This window comes from Calidris pugnax, unplaced genomic scaffold, assembly GCF_001431845.1.
Source record: "Calidris pugnax isolate Ruff unplaced genomic scaffold, ASM143184v1 scaffold206, whole genome shotgun sequence".
Lineage (NCBI taxonomy): Eukaryota > Metazoa > Chordata > Aves > Charadriiformes > Scolopacidae > Calidris > Calidris pugnax.
The window spans coordinates 301151-310048 of NW_015090957.1; the positions used below are offsets into that span (position 1 = coordinate 301151).

Here is an 8898-nt window from a genome sequence, read left to right on the forward strand (position 1 = left end):
TCCCCATTCATAGCCAGAGGGATGAAGAACGGACACAAAGACAGTAGATGACCAACTAAGAGCTCTGCTCTCCTTCTCATCAGCCTCAATGTCTGCCTGAAGAAGGTTGGACCCATGACTGGTGTGTGGGGTGGGTGCAGTGTGGGCCTGAGGACTCTTGACGTTTTCTGTTGGCCGATAACTCCAACGTTCTTCTCCTGTAGCGTATTTATTTACCATTTTTTTCTTTTTTTTTTGTTTCCATAGGAGAACAGGCAGGGCTGTGAGAGGGTTGAGGGAGCTGCTGCGCAGTGGGTTGGGTGGCGAGGGGAACCTGGCTGGTCGTAGCCCGAGGCTGTCGTAAAAGGAACTGAAAGGGGAGTGTTAATGCTTTAGCCCAGTTATGGAGAAATGGCTTCACTGTTCGAAAAGAAATTGCGAGACTGATACGTCCGGGAGGGTCTGGGAGCACCTTGAGCCCCTTCAGAGGCTTGGGAGCACGTGCAGGCTGGAAGGATACTGGGAGCACTGGTGAGGGCTGTGTGTGTGTTTGCAGAGAGATGCAGAGCCACAGATAATTTCAGCTGGAAAGGACCTCTGCAGGTCTCCAGTCCAACCCTGCTCAAAGCAGGGCCAACTGCATTGGTTTGCTCAGTGCACATCCTGGCAAGGTCTGAGTATCTCCAAGGATGGAGATCCCACCACCTCTCTGGATCCCTGTTGCAGTGTCTGACCATCCTGATGGCGAAAACAATTTGGGGTAATGCTCTCTGTGACCCCTGTCTTGTGTCCTGTGCAAGAGAAACCCAGCTCTCTCTTCTCAAATTAGGCAGTTGAGGACAGCAATAAGATTCACCCCCTTCCTTTCTAAGGCTGATCTAACTCAGTTCTCACATCCTGTCCCCAGCTCTCCACTATCTAGGTGTCTTCTGCTGGAATCAAGCCAGCATGTCCATGTCTGTCTTGGACTTGGGGTGTTTGGTTTTGGGGTTCCAGTCTTGTCCCATCCCTGAAGTCTTCAGGAGACACCTTCAGGCAGCGTGGTCCTCTGCTGGCACCAGTCTCATTAACTCCACTGAAGTCAAAAGCTCCTAGAACAACAATCTGCTGGGAATTATGAATAAATGCAAATAGTGTTTGTTTGATTTACTTTTCAGGTCTGGCCAGGAAACCTTCAAGTAGCAGCACTTTCCCTTTTAAGCAGGTAAGTGCTTTTTTAAAACATACACGGGAATGTCTGTGCTCCTCTGTTTATTGCTATAAATCTCTCTGTGCCTGGGCTTTTAAATAGTGATTCATATGGTAACTTCATGCTCGTGAAATTCCTGAATGTGAGGAGCTGGTGGACCCGGGTGGCCGTAGCACATGGTGGGACACCAACTCTGAACTGGAGAGGGGAGAGAAACTGCTGGCGTGTAGGGAAGGGGGTGGTGGGAAGAAGAGGAGAATGGGGCTGGAGGAGACCTGGACAAGCAGCAGATGATGGTGGAGTCTCTGGTCCAGGCTGAGGAGCTGGTGGGACAGTGAGATGGCACATTTGGCACATTTGAGATGGGGATGTTGGTTCACGGGAGATTTGTCTCATGTGGGGAATCTGATCTGTCGGGGTGAAGGGGATCATAAGGAAATTCTGACAAGATATGGGGGATGATCAAATCAGCTGATATTTTTGGCTTAAATATTTTTGGTTTTAAATTCTATAATGTAAAAAAAAAAGGTTTTTTAGTGTTAATTTTTTAAACGTTTTTCCACGAAAGGCAGAAGCTTTTTTCAGGGGAGGGGGAAGTGTAACCTCCAATTTTCTGTCCCAAACCAGTTTTGACCAGCCATACCAACAATGTAATCATCAGAGCCGAGTTTTTTTTTTTTGCCCTGCTCCTTAGCAAACAGCAGGCCAAGTATCATTTTAAAAAAAATATTAAAAAAATCACCAATTAAAAAAAAAAAGGCAGCCTTTTTGCCGTACATGGCTGGTGTATTTTTCCTTTGGAAGGTGGCCACCCCAAGCACACACAGGGCTCTGTGTGAGCCTACCTCACCCTCCAGGAGAGAGCAGAAGAGAAAAACTCCCTGTGACTTGGATGGGTTCCTTATGGGGGGGGGAGGTGGGCTGGCGGGAAGGGGGGCGAGCGCGAGGCAGCGTTTTGAACTTAAGTTCCTTTTTCTATTTTATTTAGATTAGGTTCTGCTCAGCAGGGTGATTTCTTAATTAGAGCAGCCCCGTCTTGCAGGCCTGTCTCTCCAGACCCCTGCTCTGCCTTCTTAAGTTTCACGAGGGAAGTTGTCGTGCCTTATTTCCTGAGCTCTAATATTCGAGCAGTGTGCGGTGATTTCAATGGGAGGAAAAGACATGTAATTTAATCATCTTTATTAGATTTTGGGCAGGGGAGGGGGCAAAGCAGTGGGAACCGTGTCCTCTGCTTGTCTTTTGACTTTCTCTTCTGCTTCTGGTGGCCAGAGATGAGATTTTTATGGGAGAAGCAGCAGAAAAGCAATGATCCTAAAGGACCCGTGATGGACTTTTTGTCCTAAGGTTATGAAGTTCCTCCTGAGCAGTAGCTGTTATCTCAGTCTCAGGCAGATCCATGGCCATGGATCCATCAGGGGCTTATTAATGACTAGCTGTGATTAAAAATTTTGATTTATAATCCTCTTGATTACACAGAAGGGAATCCCATCCCTCCAAAGGGTGTTGCTGGAGCGGGGTGAGGGGCCGGTGGAGCCGGTTCAAGCAGAGCAAATGAGGAAGAAAAATGTGGAATTTTGCAAATTTCAAGTGTCTTCTGGGATATATTGGGGAATTTTTATGAAATGAGAGATGGTGAGGAAAAAAAGGGCTTCATTTCACAGTAGTGGCTCAGAAGTTTGGTTTTTCCTCAGAAGTTTGGCTGTTCTCTGCAGAGGCGATGCGGAAGGGCGGTGGGGATGCAATCCCTGAGGGATGCTGAGGGACCTCCGTGTCTTGATGGGGGAGAAAATCTGCCCGTGCCAAGACCTGTTCGTGCTGACTCGCTGCCTGCACATACGCACCATATGCCCAGTCTTTACTTCATGTAAATCAATGCTAATCCATTGATGCCAACGAAGCCAGGCTATTTTAGCCTTCGAGAGCCTTCTGTATCGAACACTCTGCTCTGGCTTTCTAGCTTCACAAATATTAAGCAACACCCAGTGTGAAGCAAGAGGGGGCATTCACGTTTAATTCAAATGAAATCAAATTCCAGATTCTTTTAATAAATCCATTTTACGGTTGGAACAATAGCGAAAGAAGCAAATATTTGTTACCTGGAGACACTGTCTTCTCTCCCTCTCGCCACATGGGTTTGAGTTATTATTATTTTTCTGGCTGAAAGGCTCCCGTGGAGGATGGGAGAGGTTTATAACTTGGTAATAGGCTTCTCGCCTCAAAGTGGTTCCAGTCGCTCTCTGAAGGTCTGAAGGGGATGGTTTCCATTACACACCATCAGCTGGGGGGAGCCGGGGGCCGATCCCCGCGGCGCCTTCCCGGTGGGCAGCCGAGGGGTGCGTGTCCCGTGGGGGCAAACGGGGTGAAGCCCAGCTCTTGGAGGAGCTTCAGCTGCGGTGGCTGCTCGCACCCTCCTGGTACAGGTGATGCTCAGGGAGAACAGCCTCTCCCACATCACCTGAGTTTGGCAGTTACTTAAAAAAAATACACTTTTTTCCCCCAGGAGAGGGTCACTTTGTATTTGAAGAAGGGACTTCATGGCTGCAGCTGTGACTGTGTTGGGATGATGTGTTTAAAGCGTTGCTTTTAGTGGGTTGCCTGGTCCCAATCACGGCTTTTAGCAGCTATTTTTTTTCTATTTTTTTTTTCTATTTTTTTTTCTTTTTTTTTTCTATTTTTTTCTATTTTTTTTTATTTTTTTTTCTTTTTTTTTTTTTCTATTTTTTTTCCTATTTTTTTCTATTTTTCTTTTTTCTTTTCTATTTTTTTTTCTATTTTTTTCCTGCGTTTGCTATACATCCCCACGTGCAGCTGCTCCGTGGGCAGCGGTGCTGCCGTGGAGGTGGCTCCCTCATTTATCCTGCCAAGTGACAGGAGGAAAAATTAGCCGGGAAGCTTCCTTTTTGGGGACAGTGATGTGAGTCAGTAAACCACGGCAGTGTCACCCCTGGCACAGCGGGATGGCAGCTCCGGGGAGGGGAATATTGTGATGGTGGTGCACTGGGAGAGGGAATGGCCAGATTTGGGGAATATTGTCAGGGCTGTGGGGAAGAGCTTGTGGGTGCTGAGTGGGATGTGCTTTGTCTCAGAACACATCCACGCTCCTTCCCATCCTTTCCCCCACGTGCCTGGGAGCCAGCACAAAGCTGCCCTGTGGAGCAGGGATGATGCTTTTGTAGGAGGTGTTGCTTGAAAAATCCCCAGTGCCCCCTCCCCGGGCAGACGGGCTGTGAAAGCAGCTGCAGGTGCCAGGGAAAACTTGGGTGAGTACGTCCTACCTGTGTGTTTGCATCATGGAGGGACCGAAAAAAAAAACCCCCGTTGCTGCTGGCAAAGTGAATCCCTTCAGCTGTAACTGTGTTTTTTGGGGGGGTGTGTGTGAAGCTGCAGCAGCTCGGAGTGTGGTTGCTGGAAAGCAACATGCCTCGTGAGAGAGGGAGAGAGAAAGAAATGACAAATTAAAACCAGAAAGCCCCTTTTCCCCGCGTCTCTTGATGTCTTGATTCAAGGTATGCAAAATCAGAATCATTATTTTTAAGGGCAACCCCCTTCCACCTCCCAGGGTCTATTTTATCTCTGGAACCACCCTCTGGCTTTTGATTGCAAAAATGACACTGGAGAGAAACTCAATCTGCTGGGAGTGAGGCAGCTTCAACCCCTCCTCCTCCTCCTCCCTGAGACCATCCGAACTGCAGGGGTAGGAAAGGAAGAGGAGGGAGGGATGAAGGTCACCTTCCGCTGCCCCGGGAAGGTAACGAACCCCACGCAAAGGCCCAGGTCGAGCTCTCCAGAGTCATTATCGCAACAGGCTGCGAAAGGTTAGGGAGGAAAGAGCTTTTCGGAAGTCTTTGCCCACTAATTGATTGCGAAGAGCGGAAGGAAGGATGTATCGAAAAAAGAAAAAGAAAAAAAAAAAAACCCTTCACCGTTTGTAACCCCCCTCCTCCCCGTCCCAAAACGTGCCCGGCCAGGAGGCAGCAGGTTGTAGTTTTAACTGTAACAGAGCAGAAGGGAAATCAGATTCAACAGGAGCAGGGTCTCCTTTCACTCTAATGGCAGATGTGGAAAAGGTTTTGCCAGTGTCATTAGAAAGAATGAAAAGCTCTAAAGGTTTTCTCCTGTCCCTGCCCAGCGAGGGGTGACCAAGGGATGGCTGCGTGGGCTCGCTTTTGTCCCATCTGCTCACTTTTGCCCCATCTGCAGCTCCTGGCACGTAGCATGGAGTGCCACCTCGCCTCTGCCACTGGCCTCCCTGCCAGTGTCCTCCAGCCCCTCTGAGCCACACGTGGTGGTCCTTTAGGGTAGAAGTTGCCCCACCATGAACAGATGCTGCGCCCTCTGTAATGCGTGGGGTCACAGAACTGTTAGAGTCAGAAGGGATCTTAAAGATCATCCAGTGCCACCATGACAGAACAGTTAGAGTCAGAAGAGATCTTAAAGATCATCTTGTTCTACCCCCTGCCCTGGGCAGGGACACCTCCCACCAGCCCAGGTTGCTCCAAGCCCCCTCCAACCTGCCCTTGAACCCCTCCAGGGATGGGGCAGCCACAGCTTCTCTGGGCAACCTGGGCCAGGCTCTCACCACCCTCACACCAAACAAGTTCTTCCCCACATCTCAGCTCCATCTCCCCTCTTTCAGGGTCAAACCCTTCCCCCTCCTCCTATGGCTCCCCTCCCTGATCCAGAGTCCCTCCCCAGCTTTCCTGGAGCCCCTTTTGGTACTGGAAATGCCAGTTTGACTCACCCTCAGCCCACGCACAGGCAAAAGGCACTGCAGCCATGGCACACCAGCTCTGGTCATTAATGATACCCAACTATGGGCTGAAATACAAGCGGATTAGTTCAGAGCTTTTCTACAAATTCTCCTTCCCAACACTGCATCAGCCCGTAGGTTTCTGTAACCTTGAGAACAGGCCATGGAGAAGGTCTCAAGGTGTTTCCCAGGGAAAATCAAAGTACCAGGTGCTCCACAGGGGTGGGCTGCACTGCACGGACTGGGCAGAGGTTATAGAGGAGATTTCTCCTTCTGATTCAGCCTTGGAGAAGCTGCTGGGCTCTCTACAGTGGAGGGGACTGTTTGAGAAGGAAGTCTTCACAATGATTGTGGCTTTCTGGCCCCAGGTGAGATGGTGCCCAGAAATGAAAGGCAGCTGCAGAATTTGCCTCCTCCCGAGACTGGATGAAACCAGAGCACTTTTAAGATGAGACAGTGCAAGAATTAATCCGCTCCGCTGGCACCAAGGGATTGTCTAAGTATGTTGAGCATCTCCTGGAACAACATTGTGTCAGTATCTACACCAGGTGGTCTAATTTCATATTTCCTAATCAAGTCTTTGAAAAGAAAACAGACAATTCATGCCATCCTCTAACCGCTACCTCTCCTTAACCTTTCAGTCTGGCTTCCAGACCCAGGAGAAAATGCAGTGGAAGAGAAGAGCTGCTCTTCTGGGAAGCGACTTCTTTCTCAACGCTGAAGAGAGAATCCTGGGGCAATCTCAGGACAGGAATTATCATCATTGTTACATTGGTAAGGAAGGGGAAAAAAAAAAAAAGCTTTTTAGAGCTGACAGGATTTGCCCAAGTCACCTGGATAAAATTGGGAACACTCCCTGACCGATCAGGAACAGACTGAGACTGGAAACCAGTTGCCTTGATGCCTTGCTCTAACCACTAGACGACCCACCCTGTATGAGCAAACGGAATAAAATTTGAAAGAAAACAAAAATCTGACTTGAAAAATGTGTTCCGCATAGAACCAGAATGTTCAGCGGAGAAAAAAGGATGCAGTCCAAAGTTTTACTTCCAGGCAAACATTTCAAAATGGACTTATAATGTACCCTTTCATTTAGATTTTATATGAAGGTTTTACTTGAACTTGTAATGAAGATGGAAAAATCCGCGGTTACCATGGCTACTGGCACTTTGCCTAATACACTCAAATCTTTTTCCCCTAATAAAATAGATTTCAGACCCCCCCTATAAAAAGGGAAGAGTTAAAGACCCTATAAACAACTGGAGGACGAAGAATATTATTCCGTGTAAAGCAGGTTCTGAGCATCACGGCAAGGTAATTGTGTTCATTCTTTTTTGTTCCTCACCCCTTAGGTCTCCAAAACCCAGGGTCCTGCTCTAGATGGTTCTCCTGCTGATAACCAGGAAAATGTCAGGAGTGAGAAGATCGGATGGTGGTGAGCAAAGTGCCTGGTACCCTTTCTGGGATGTTCTCCTGTTGGTTTTAAATGCATCTACCTGGTCATGTAGGAAGAAACTTGGATGTTTTGGATGCTCTGGCAGTTTGCAGCTCCATCCCAGCTGTGACAGACCCTCTTGGGCAGGCATTTCAGCTGTGCCAGGTTCTGCTCAGCACACACACCCGCAAAATTCAAGGTGGCTCAGGGTCCCCGGTACTGTACAGCAGTTGCTGATGGTGAGATGATATATATTTGACCTAAATCAAGGACTGGACTGGAGATCTTGTTGGTTTAGTGTGTACGTTTTTGTGGTCTGGGTCTTAGCTGAGAGATGAGCTAGTCTGAGCCCTGATGTGCACCTCAGATGTTGCAGGCAGAAAGCAGCTGGGAAGGGGTAGAAGAGGCAGCGTGTAACCATCTCCTCCTGCCTCTTTGCAGCTCCCTGGCTGAGCTGAGAGACTTGAGTCCAGCAGTGTTCTTCTTTGGCTTGAGCTACTTCTTCCTGATGTTCCTGCAGGCACGTGTTCCTCATTCATGGGAGCAAAAGGAGCTTTGGCCATTCCATTGGCCTTTGCAGGGTCATTGTCCTGCTTCCCTGATGAATTCAGGTGAGAGTGGGGCTTTTGCAGCTTTTGTCCTTGCTATTTCCCCTAGAGATCTTGATGGAAGCTGGTCTGGGCCATAAGGGAAAGAGGTTGGGCTGTGAGGTCTTCTCAGAGGAGACTGAGCGTGCTGAAGTTTGGGGGATGGATGGATGGAGTGTGTGCACACAGAAATCACTAGGGCTGGGGGAAAAACAGTTGGGATGTTCATCTGGGTAGGAGAGAGCACAGACCATGGAGATATATAATAAAACTCTCTGCAGTTGTCCTGGCCCTGGCTCTGCCAGTGGGGTGGAGGGAGCCGCTGATGCTCTTGTTCTCTTCAGGCTTTCGGGGCATCCTTTTAATGCAACAGCTCTTTGGCTCTCAGGAGTGGTGGCTGTCTGCCAGCCCGATTTATTTTAAACATGTGTTTCTGATTTGAAAATGTCCAGATCTCAAAATCTTTAATCTTCTCACACCTAGGGATTTTTTGTTTTGTTTTGTTTTTGTAAAAGGCTGAACCACGTGCACAGGATAATGGTTTAAAAAGCAATACAGACTGTTTAAAAAAAAAAAAAAAAGAAAGAAGAAAGAGAAACAGTAAAAAAAAAAAAAAAAATCCAGCTGGCACTTTTCTATTATCAAAGCAAGATGCAGCGTGGAAATTTGCGGATGCCAACGAATAAGGCTTTTGTTTGTCTCACCACCGTCATCACTGATGAAAGCCCCTGAACTGAGGCCTGAAAAAGTTCCTAGTAGACCTCTCCCAGATGAAAAAAGAAAAAGCCAACAGAGTATTTGTGAGGCTGAAACAGGTTGTCTTCCCGTGCGTTTAAATTCAGCCCAGTTCTGGTGTAAAACTGGAAGACCTGGGTCCCCTCGTTGCCAAAGGGGGCTTTCCTCCTTTCCTCTTTCCTCCTTGACCTGGGATTTCGGAAGGTCACTCGATCTTCTCTGC

At 48.2% G+C, this 8898-nt stretch overlaps 1 long non-coding RNA gene across 1 annotated transcript; it reads left to right on the forward strand.

Moving 5' to 3' along the window:
- The first annotated feature begins 1134 nt into the window (after positions 1 to 1134).
- LOC106893889 lies at positions 1135 to 7392 on the forward strand. Its single transcript, XR_001413185.1, has 3 exons — positions 1135 to 1183; positions 6560 to 6692; positions 7271 to 7392. It is a non-coding gene; the product is annotated as an uncharacterized LOC106893889 (long non-coding RNA).
- Positions 7393 to 8898: the final 1506 nt, after the last annotated feature.